Here is a 12,270-nt window from a genome sequence, read left to right as displayed (position 1 = left end):
AGCTGGCCCGCCGCATCCGCGGAGAGAGGGCTTAGACTGACCTGAGACCAGCACACCCAAACACAACGGCTCTTTTAAGAGCCACCTACAGTTTCAAAGAGTTGCAATCCTACGTTATTATAATGATTAAACTGGTTCATGTATCACTTAGTTTACTGAACCGTGATGAATGAAAGAAATGAGTGAGGTAGTGGTTTACTGAAGTTACAAAGACATTAATATATGAGTAACAGGTCAGTGTAAACACAAGCTTCTGTCAATTATGGATCATTCAAACTATTTATATAAAAATATGTAATAAAGTTCTAAAACAAGTATTCGGTATATTCGGTAAGTTAAATTAACTTCAGAAAATCAAATCTGTTCTGAGAAAAAACTAATAAATGTTTAAAGATAGGAACTTGCCATCCCACTGAAAAACAGTCCGTAGAGATTTAAAGGCGTAGTTGTAGTTCAGTCCAACGTTTCATTTGGATTCATTTGACAACAGTCAACTATTTTCATAAAGAATATATATATTTTTCAAAGTCAACTTTATTGTCAATCTTACTCAGTTTGAGAGATCAAAAAGACGTTTAAATAAAATACAATTTACAGATATGTATACAAATATATATATCCTATATACACCATCATGTATAATGATGGTGTATGATGTAGAAGGAAGTGTGGTAGATAACAAGTAAATAGAGTTACATACAGATCCATGTTACAGCAAAACATTGAATAACTCAGAAGCACGCAGTATAATAATAATTACATGCAACAATTAAATAACTGCTCAGCATCTCCACCACAATCCCAATCTGCTGTGTCCTGTTTTCCTCCCCCCTGCATAACACCCCATCACACATACGAAACACAACGCAGAGTCCGAGGGTGTTAAGAGTATGTTTATTGAAATGTCCTCCTCTCTACTGGCCAACACAGGGAGCATATGCTGGGTGTAGAATTTTTCCAGGAGGAGGAGATTTCCATGCCATGCAGGGTCTTTGGGGATGGGGATGATGATCGCCTCCTTCGTGGTCCACACAACAAAGTAGCAGAGACTCCGGTCTGTGATATGCAGCTGCCTAGTATAAACCGGTGACTGGTGCCAGTATGGGTGATTCTCCTTGATAATATATGACCCACCCTCCTCACGGAGACAGAAGGATGGTAACTGGACTGCCTCCGCGATGGTCATGTTCCTCTGGCTGTGTGGACACTTCACCTCCAGCAGGGCAGATGGCTGCACAAGTCCATCGGGTGATGCTCCCAACACACCCGACTCACTCACAAAGAGACCAGACTCGAACACTGTCACTTGATAGGCCTCCACAAAAGCCTTCACCCCTTCGGCCTCGTTTACAACCCCCCAGTTGACAGTTGGCGATGTCTCTGGCCAGTGGGTTGTATGTCTCCTCTCGCTGATGGTAAAGTTGAGACACCGGCTGGACTACTTTGGAAGTGGCAGGCTTCCTCCACTGGCACTCAACATCTGTGGAGCTGATCTGCCACATGGCAAATATTGCCAATGCTGCAGCGTGGCTGCATTTGTACATCTCCTGTGCACAATCACAGACAGCGCTCTGCATCGCACCATCGTCTCCCATGCAGATCTGTAAAAATAAAGTAAGTACCATTTGTTAGCATGCTATAATAGATTGAATGAGCAATAATACAAGGATGGTCCGGATCTGGGGGTGGGAGGGTTTATTTTTCCATAGTTTTGTCCTCTTGTCTGTTGTTATTGTTTGTTTTTTCTGTATTTTTTGTAATTTGTGTTGTATTGGTTGTGATTGTACATTGTATTTTTCTAAATGTGTATGAATACATTTTTGAAAAACATTTGGATCAACAAAAAAAAGGATTTGGTCAGGATCTAGACTCAGTGTGTAGTTTATTAATTAATCAATGCTCTCTACATTAGGAAAACACATACCGGTGTACCAGAGGGAGTCACACGCAGCTGTGCCTAGATAACCAAAATCCTTGAATCTACACACAGCAAATAAACTCAAATGACACAACGAGAAAAAGGAGATCACACATACAGTATAGTCGATATACAACTGGCCGCTTCAATTTGAAGAGCAACTAAAACAAAACACGGGAATGTACCTTGTTCTTGTGAACACTAATGTTATCCACAGCATACACAGAGACCACGAATTTCTTAAGGAGAAAACTAGTTACTAAAACAAAACACGCTAGTGTACCTTGTTAGCTAATGTTAGCTAGCTGACATTAACGTTACACATTGCACTCATATTACTCACCGAAACCTTGTAAAGCCGGTCCCGCTGCTCTTACAGAACCGACTAACTCCCCTTTCGTGTATGTACAGCTCTCAACGTGCCCAGACTTGTAGTGATGTTCACCTCGTTTTATACTTTTCGCCTCATTCTGAAAGAAACAGGTGAAATTTGCTAACGTGACGGCCGTCTTTGTGATGGTGACGCGTATTGTGCGAGACCAGAGACCTGTAGTTCACTGAGCGGTGTCACACAAAAAAATGTGTAACTTCACAGTTTTATTTTTTTGACTTGCAACATTTTCTTTTAAATTGACAAACATCATATGTGTCATTCGTGACACAATTCAAACGGGATCAAAAGATAACCTTTCTCTCTCCATTGACTTCAATGTATAATTTTCCGCTTCCGGGGTCCCATGGAGGCTTTCGGAAGGGGAGGGACTTCGCCTCTCTATTGAGAGAGGAGAGAGTATTGAAATGACGTGTAACAGACAGAGGTTATTGGTCTTCCTGATTGAATTTGAGCTAAGCTACATTTCAGTCAGACAACTCACGTGTTCCTTTAACATGTTTATTAGAAGCAGCATATAGTTGAGTTTGGCGACTAGGCTCGGGCATCATCACTCCATAGATATACATAGCACGATGAGTGATGATTAAATAACTAACCCCCGAGCCTACAGGTGGAAGCTGGGGTGGAAGCTGGGGTGGTGGTGGGGCAGGCAAGCAGCAGCAACATGAAACACAGCAGCAGGAACATGAACGCAGCAATAGCAAGTGAACACAGCAGTGGCAGCAGGCAAGCAGCAGCGACGTAGAGGTAGCTGCAGCAATAGCAGCAGCAAGCAATGCATGGAGAGAGATCTGCAGGTTAAATAGAGCGGCATATTAAGGAGACTCTGTTTGGTTGGTTGTAGAGTGGCAAGGGGCGTTATGTATGAATGCAGCATAAGTGCTCGAGTTGACTGCCTGAACTAGCTCGCAGGCTTCGCCCCATTTCAGTCAGACAACTCACGTGTTCCTTTAACATGTTTATTAGAAGCAGCATATAGTTGAGTTTGGCAACTAGGCTCGGGCATCATCACTCCATACATATACATAGCACGATGAGTGATGATTAAATAACTAACCCCCAAAACTGCATGGAGATTAGATACTATCCCCCAAAACTGCGTAGCCCGAGCCTGACGCTGGTGATGTAAGACTGATAAGTAGAGGGCCTGGCGAGCTGCCATGTGGCCATTCCCCCTAAGCACATCAGCTTTAAGGGGAATATACTACTAAGTGAGACTGCTATGTGTAGGCCTGAGGAATAGCCCAGAGCCGATTCTTCCCTGAGCACAGCGGCTTGGAGAGGAATATACTACCTATATACACTACCTAGTGAAACTGCTATGTGAAGGCCCGGGAACGCCCGAAAAGCCATCCCAATTAAGCACCACGGCTTTGAGGGGAATATACTACCTAGTGACTGCTATGTGAAGGCCCGGGAACAGCCCGAAAAGCCATCCCCCTTAAGCACCACGGATTTAAGGGGAATATACTACACTCAAAAAACGGATTCTTGGTCCACATAAATATGAAGCAATATTTTCAGATATAATATAACTGAAATCTGTCAAATATAAAGTGGATTTGTTCAAGCAATTAAACACAACGTGAATATGTTGAATATAAACGGAATGTAAGACAATTAGTACAGTTTATTCTATTAAATCCCATAAAGGGGAGGCAGACCCTGAAGGGAGGCAAAGCATGACGTTACTGACGTAGACTTGGTGTTTTCTATGTGCTACCCGCTTGACTTGGCGTTTGGTTTCAACCTACACCGTCGATCGACGGACTTTAGGTAAGTCTAATTGTTTAATATTCCGCTGCTTAACCATACGTTATTGAAGATGAACAGTTATTTTAACGTGTTTATGCTATACGAATAGAATTGTCTGCATGTGTATATTCGTCGTGCAGTTAGTTTTGCGCCACAATGCTGGCTGGCTAGCTAGCGAAACGAGGCCTAGCTAGCGAAACGAGGCCTAGCTAGTTGGGTGCTGCTTGTACTAAGCATGAACCAGAGCCAGCAGCACATTTTGTGCTTTGTTGCCCTCCAAACATAAGCCCGAATGCCCTATTAGGAGGGCTATGTATGTTTCTGTCGCTTAGGTTGCGTCAATAATTACAGTAGTAGCTTAGCCTTAGCCACCGTACTTCCGGTCTGTCTCAATGCGGTGATCGCAGCACAGATACACCTGGGAATTCGTGAGAGTAATGGCGCGTTTCCACTGCAGCGGGTAGCTCGCTTTAAGCGTGCCGAGCCGTACGGGGCCCGTTTTTGGTTGCGTTTCCACTTGGCCTAGTTTTGACCCGGGGCTACTTTTTCACCTTTTTTCTGGCCGCACGGCTCGGCACGCTTAAAGCGAGCTACCCGCTGCAGTGGAAACGCGCCAAAAATGAGCCGGGCTAATAAGGCCTAACCAAACCGAGCGAGGCCTGAAGTGGAAACGCGCCATTAGTAATTCAAGTTACATTGGAGTTCTTTTCGTGCCGTATTTTTAGCTAACACTATCTAATACTTTCTTATATCAACTCCACTCTTCGTCATGACATAAGGCTTAGCTATAGCTGTAGCTCGAGCCAGACAGAAAGAGAGTAGAGTTAGGATAGGAAAGAAAAAAGAAATGCATAAATACATGGATGAAAATAAATAAATGTAAGACATATTGGAGCCCTCTTAATTTACCAACTTCTATTCATGCATTTATGTACTTGATTTATGTATATATTCATGAATTACTCATGTATTTATGCTTTATTTTACTATGTATTTATTATTTTTCTTCCAATTTGTCTTCATTCTCTCAAGTATTTATTTACTCCTGCAATTATTTATACTATTAATTATTTCCCTATTCCCTCTTATAGTTATTTGAGCATTCATTTCATTTAGTGATTATTTGATTGATTTATTGATGTTTGTCATGTTGTTGTCCTCCATACTAGGGTTGGTGTGAATAATCAAATATGACATAATACTAATTAATTAGTGATTAAAAACCGACATTTTCTACCAAGTAGCATCATTTTTAAATCAAGCTGCTGCTCTACATCACAGACATCCAGCAGAGGCCTTATTTATTTACATAATATTTCAATATCTGGCTAGTTTGCTGCATTGTTCTACAATGCCAAGGAATAGCTTATTCCTCACCTTTGGAAACTAACCGTGTGCTATTTTTGTTATAGATCTAGGAGCTAAATCAACATTGTGGATGGGCAACCTCTATATAGGTAAGTAATTTGAACGTGATGCAATAATTTCATTTCTTATACTTCATAGCATTGAGAAGTTTTTTAAACTTGTATTTTTTTTTCTTTTTTTTAGGTGTAATATGTGAATGGGCGTGTGGCAATGTAAGGTGTGTGGAAAGTCTGTAGCAAGTAGATACGAGCTGCTTAAACATGGCAAATTAAAACATCATGGGAACAGGTTCCGGCATCCTTGCCCATACACTAATTGCCAGAGGTGGGACCAAGTCATTGTTTTGCAAGTCCGAGTCAAGTCTCAAGTCTTTGCGCTCAAGTCCGAGTCAAGTCTCAAGTCATTGTTTTGCAAGTCCAAGTCAAGTCTCAAGTCAGGATGGGCAAGTTCAAGTCAAGTCAAGTCCTAAACTTTGACAAAACGAGTCATAAACAAGTCATTATGTGTTTTTCACCAAATGTAATGACATCGATCAACAGAATAATACTTAATAATCAAATTGCTCTTTATTAGTCACATTAATAATTTAATAATCCATTTTCTCTCTGCTGGTAAAGTAACGTGTATTTTTCTAATTTAAGAGGGATCAGTAAGGTAAGGCTACCGTGACGGTTTGATTCAGAAGGAGTTTAATGTATAAGATCCCTGATGTTGAGGTGACCAGAATGTTTATTTCCACTGTGTACAACATGTTATAAGGGACCCACAATCTATCTTTATGCAAGGGATAATGTGCAGCGAGGCGGTCTCTATGGGGAAAAGAACACCTGCATCTAGATCCCTCTGCAGGTGGTACTTTAAGTATATTTTGATGCTAATACTTTTGTACTTTTACTTGTAACATTTTGAATGCAGGACTTTTTATTGTACAGGGTTCCTGCAGGTTTCGCCAACTCAAATTTAAGACTTTTTAACACCTTTTTAAGACCACTTTGAATAGAATTTAAGACCTATTTCACGGTAATAAAGTATGAAGGAAAATGTATATAAAGAAGAAATACGTCCCATAATCACTTACAAAGTAAATGTATTCATGTTCAACATAAGAACAGTGACTGAACACAACAGAACTGTGTTAGCGTGTTAGACAAAAAGTGTGTATGTGTGTGCGTCTGTGTGTTAGGGCTATGCAATTAATCATATTTTAATCGCAATTACGATTTTGGCCTGCCACAATTACGAAAACAACATAATCGGAAAAAACGATTATTTTGCTTTGCTAGGTTGTGACAGTGCACCAGAACATATTTGATCTAATGATTTTTTTAGTAATGTATCATTTATTTAATTAATTTTTGTATTAGTTTTTCAGTTGAATTATACGTTCAGGGTAATCAACAGTTCAAAATATACTGTTCAAATTATTATTTGTTTTAAAGTTCAATAAATGGATGTTTTCAAAGTCAATGAATAATCGTGATATTAATTATTGACCAACATAATCTTGATTATTGCCATAATCGAGCAGCCCTTGTGTGTGTGTGTGTGTGTGTGTGTGTGTGTGTGTGTGTGTGTGTGTGTGTGTGTGTGTGTGTGTGTGTGTGTGTGTGTGTGTGTGTGTGTGTGTGTGTGTGTGTGTGTGTGTGTGTGTGTGTGTGTGTGTGTGTGTGTGTGTGTGTGTGTGTGTGTGTGTGTGTGTGTCTCTGAGAGAGAGTGACAAGAGCTATATTCAGAGCTCTGCTGCCTTGGCTACACTATTTCATCATTGCTGTTGTATGATTGGTGTTTAGCTACGGTATTTAGCGTCTACAGCACCTCCGCTTTTAGGGTTGACGTAGACCCAAACTTCGCCCGGAGTTCCCCCGGTGTTGTTGCGGGAGCTGCTGCACTAGCTAACACTCCACTAGCTAACGCTACATTAGCAAAACAAATGCTAATTTATTTTGCAAAAGGTGCAGCGGGCTTCAAACACGTTCCCTCCACTGGTTTCAACCAAGCACTAAATTAGATGTTTTCCAACCAAATACGGTTGAACTTACACTTCCCCATATTTATTTGTAAGTAGATTCGAAGATAGGCTACATGAGCTGAAGCTTGGTTGCTAGGTTACTAGCTGGGTGTTCTCCAATAAGGGGCCGGGGGAAACAAAGTTAGTGATTACTGGTTCCATGTTGATTTAATTCAATACAAATTGTTGGGGGGAACTGAAAGGCTATTACCGTACTGGTTACTTTGCAGCCCGGACATTTCCCCCAAAACACATTTAGACGCTATCGCAACATAGAAGTACCTTTCAAATCCGATAATTTTTAAGACCTTCTGAATCATATTTAAGACCTTTTTAAGGCCTTAAAAACCCTGCTCTGAAGGTTATTTTCATTTTACAAATCCTGCACTCAGCCAGATCCTTTTTTCGGTTTTCGCTCATTTCTTGACTTTTTCCGACGCGCTTGCATTTAAATCCGGCTCCCCGTCGCTCTGTGCAGCTGGCCTGTACCACTACACATGCTGTGCCCCCCACCCTTCTTTCACATAATGGTATGATCCTAGTGTGTCCTCGCATATGATTGGCTGCATGGTGGGCCAGCTAAATAAAGACCCGCCCCTGCCTGCAAGGATTCTCAGCAAGAGTAGGAGCGGCTGAAGATTCTGCTCTCCCCGACGGGAGTCTGCTCTTCTAACGGCAGCTCGCGATCGGCGTGTTGGAGACCTCTCAATTAAAGTATCAAGTCACCTCAAGTCAGAAGGCTCAAGTCCAAGTCAAGTCCCGAGTCATTGGTGTTCAAGTCCAAGTCGAGTCGCAAGTCTTTTGTGATGTTGTCAAGTCGAGTCTCAAGTCATAAAATGTGTGACTCGAGTCTGACTCGAGTCCAAGTCATGTGACTCGAGTCCACACCTCTGCGTAATTGCCCCTGCACATTTAGATTGTGGAACAGTCTTTTGAGTCATATATACCGTAGTCATAAAACCCAAACATCTCCAAAGCCATCTGAGTTGTCTACATTTTCATGTCAGTTGTGTGCTTGTCCTGAGCTTTCAAATGAACAAGCTTATTTCAGTCATGTAAATGAACATCTACGGAGAAATGAAACTGTAACATGCATGTTTAAAGATTGTGTTTTTAAAACTAACATCTACAATACATTTCATACTCATAAATACAGGAAACATAATCCCCATATTTTAAGTGATTTCAAAGCTGAGGTTGTTACTGTAGTTGTTGGATTAATTGAATCTGACAATTCTGTTATTGATGGTGCTGCAGATGCAGATGTAGAATCTGATACTTGTATAGATGCACATGGTTGTTTTGATACTGAAGATCTACCCAAGGTTATTGAGCAGAAAATTGCCTCTGTTTTACTGAAATTAGAACACATTTTGTTTGTACCGGCAACTGCAATTGACGAATTACTGCAGGAATTACACTTTTTGTTAAGCTTCTCATCTGTTCCGATAACCTTTAACGGCCTATCGGACATTTTAAAAAACCACTGTGTTGAAATTGATGAGTCCATTGTCAAAGAGCTTGCTCAAGAAGTGTGTAAATCTAATCCCTTGACCAAAGCCTTTGCAAAAGACGGCCCCCTCGCTACATCTTTCAAAAGAAAAAAGTATTACAAAGAATATTTCAGTGTGGTAAATCCAGTTGAGTACATCCTTGATCCTAAGAGTAAAAGAACATATCAGTATATTTCTATATTGCGTTCTTTGCAGCATCTGTTAAGTAACAGTGACATACTAAAAAGTGTAATTCACACACACGAGACACAGAAAAGTACACAGTGTTTAGGGCAGTATAAGTCGATAAGAGATGGAATTTACTCAAAAGAAAATGGCCTTTTTACTGGGGAGGATTTGAAATTATCATTATCACTATATGTTGATGACTTTGAGGTGTGCAACCCCATAGGTACGTCCAGAAAAACTCATAAACTTTGTGGTGTGTATTGGATTTTGAATAATTTACCACCTGGATCTCACTCAGCTCTTTCTTCCATCTACTTAGCTGTATTATGCAAGACTATTGATGTGAAAGAGTACGGATATGAACACATTTTAGATCCCCTTTTACAAGACTTGGTCATTCTAGAGACACATGGTGTTTTTATTTCAGGTCTTGGAGCGTCTGTGAAAGGCACTGTCCAGTCGGTCATTGCAGACAACCTAGGAGCCCACGGGATAGCAGGGTTCATTGAATGCTTTTCTGGTGTCTACTTCTGCAGATTTTGTACAGGTACAAGAGCAGACATTCAGACTAAAACGGTTCAGTCAGGTTATTTTGAAAATCGTACAAAAGACTTGCATCACAAGCACATTACATTTGCAAGAGAGAATGCCACCATCTGTTGTGGGGTAAAGAGAGAGTGTGTTTTTACAAAAAATATTATCTTACTTTCACGTTACTCGGGGCTACCCTCCTGACATTGCACACGACTTATTTGAGGGTGTTGTTCCAGTTGAGATTGCCCTTTGCATTGGTTTGTTTATTTCCAAGAAATATCTATCTCTTAACACTTTAAATGAGCTTATCCTGAGCTTTCCATACAAGTGGGGGGACAGAACTAACAAACCTCATACCATACCGCGCACTTTTGCCGCTTCCAAGACCATTGGAGGAAACGCCCACGAAAATTGGAATCTGTTGAGGTTGTTGCCATTTATAATTGGAGACTTGATACCAGAGGCAGAGCCTGCTTGGCATGTGTTGCTTGATTTAAAAGAAATTGTTGAACTCTCTGTCGCCCCTCTTCATAATCAAGAAACTATTGCCTACCTGGACTGTAAAATCGTGGAACACAGAGATAGATTTTTGGAGCTTTTCCCTACAAAACTGTTACCAAAACATCACTATATTGAGCATTATCCTCAAATGATTGAACGTTTTGGACCTTTAGTTGGGCAATGGACCATGAGGTTTGAGGCAAAGCACAGTTTCTTCAAGCAAGTTGCTCGTCACACAAATTGCTTCAAGAATGTACCACTCACATTGGCATTCAAACATCAGCAAATGATTGCATATCATATCACTGCATCCCACCTTAAATCCACATTGGAAGTTTCAAATGTTTCCATGCTTCCTGTGGATGTACTGAACCAGAAAGTAGTGTTACACCTCAGGCAAAAATACCCCACTATTAACGAAGTACATTTTGCAAAGCACGCAACCCTTAAAGGAATCTCCTACAGAGTTGGCATGCTCATTCCTTATGGCTCAACTGGTGGTCTGCCTGATTTTGCTGAAATAATTCAAATATGCATTGTTGAAAACAGTGTGAGCTTTGTTGTAAGGGTATTGTGTGCATGGTATCATGAGCACTTCAGAGCGTATGAGTTGACCATATCTCCGAATAGTGAGGTTGCCCTCGTTGATGTTGAACAGCTGCTCGATGCTTATCCACTCTGTGACTACACTGTCGGTGTAAGGCGAATGGTTACCCTGAAAAGGCATATCATTGTTTAAGGTTGGTCTGAATGTGACTTAAACAGCTGTGAATGAAAGCTGAATACTCTGTAGATATTTCTTTATTTTAAAGGGACAATGCACATTAACATGAACAACGTCCATCATGTAAAGGTGCCAGATTTAGCCATATGTGCCAAATTTCACCTGCAGTCTCTAGCAGGATGATTGCATTTGAGAAAACATTAGAAAGCATACAAAAACACGACATGTAAGCTTAAAACATGAGCACATGCGCATATAAAGAAGTAACAACCACTATTCCATGCCATTACAGCTATCCCTGTGTAAGCACAACACAAGCATAAAATAACAATTAATTACGTAAATGTTACAAGTTAATATTTAGTGATGGTTTAGTACTTGTCCTAACTTTGTTTCCCTGTATTTGTTTCCTAGAATACATTGAGGGGAAAGATGTCATGTCCTGTCCACCTGCGAGTTGTTCTTGGTGTAGATGACGCAAGAAAACGTACCCTCAAGTCAGGAATGCCATCATCTGTGGATCAACTTGTCCTTGAGATAAAGACCTATTTTGGACTTGAACAACAGTTCAGGCTCCAATACAAGGATCTCGACTTTGGAAATTAGTATTTTAATCTTGAGTCAATCAGTGACATTGAAGACAAGGCTACTGTAAAAGTGGTAATTGTTTCATGTGAAGAAACTAGCTCCAGCATTCCAGAGACATCACTACCTTGCAGCACCAGCACACCATTAACTTCACCCATGACATGCAACAGCTCTGTGATCCTAACCCTAACCTCTGTAAATGCCCTTCGTACTACATCCCCTGATGAAGACGGCTTGTCTTCTCAGCACTCATTTGACAGTGGAGACGCTCTCATTCTAGATCCAGCTCCAGAGACAAGAACCTCCTCCTGGCCACCAATCTTCTTTGTTCCCCGCTTTTCATATTTTGCTGAATTTCAGCTCCAAAGAGCAACTGCTGATTTCAGAGCAAATGGCACTCTTCTTACCCCTTCTCCTAAACTGCGAATGGATATCCTTGAAGGCATGGCTGAAGAAATATTCAAATACACAGCATATCCCAGTGATTCCCAAATCGAAGAGGCTGCTACTGTCCTTGTGCATACCCATCCATGCTTGAAGGAGAGAGGAACTCGTGCTGGCCATGAGGGATGGAAGCAGTATCTAAAAACAGAGGTTGCCAATTTCCGCACAAAACTAAACAAGATTGGACACCCTGAGGTCAGTGTAAACTCTCTCAAGAACAAGCGCAAAGGACAAGAACAAGCAGCTGCAAATATCAAAAAGCCAAGAAAGGCAGAAGTTAACTTCCTCCCACCACTCCCTCGTGGTGAAACAAGAGACAGTCTTAAGTTAACTTCCTCCCACCACTCCCTAGTG

The 12,270-nt window shown here is 41.0% G+C and overlaps 1 long non-coding RNA gene across 1 annotated transcript; it reads left to right on the top strand.

Moving 5' to 3' along the window:
* The first annotated feature begins 5,140 nt into the window (after positions 1-5,140).
* LOC117557327 lies at positions 5,141-11,394 on the top strand. Its single transcript, XR_004570693.1, has 3 exons — positions 5,141-5,524; positions 5,619-5,652; positions 11,299-11,394. It is a non-coding gene; the product is annotated as an uncharacterized LOC117557327 (long non-coding RNA).
* The last annotated feature ends 876 nt before the right edge of the window (positions 11,395-12,270 follow it).

This window comes from Gymnodraco acuticeps, unplaced genomic scaffold (genome assembly GCF_902827175.1).
Source record: "Gymnodraco acuticeps unplaced genomic scaffold, fGymAcu1.1, whole genome shotgun sequence".
NCBI lineage: Eukaryota > Metazoa > Chordata > Actinopteri > Perciformes > Bathydraconidae > Gymnodraco > Gymnodraco acuticeps.
Note: the sequence above shows the minus strand (reverse complement) of the source record. Positions and strands in the feature narration are given on the sequence as shown.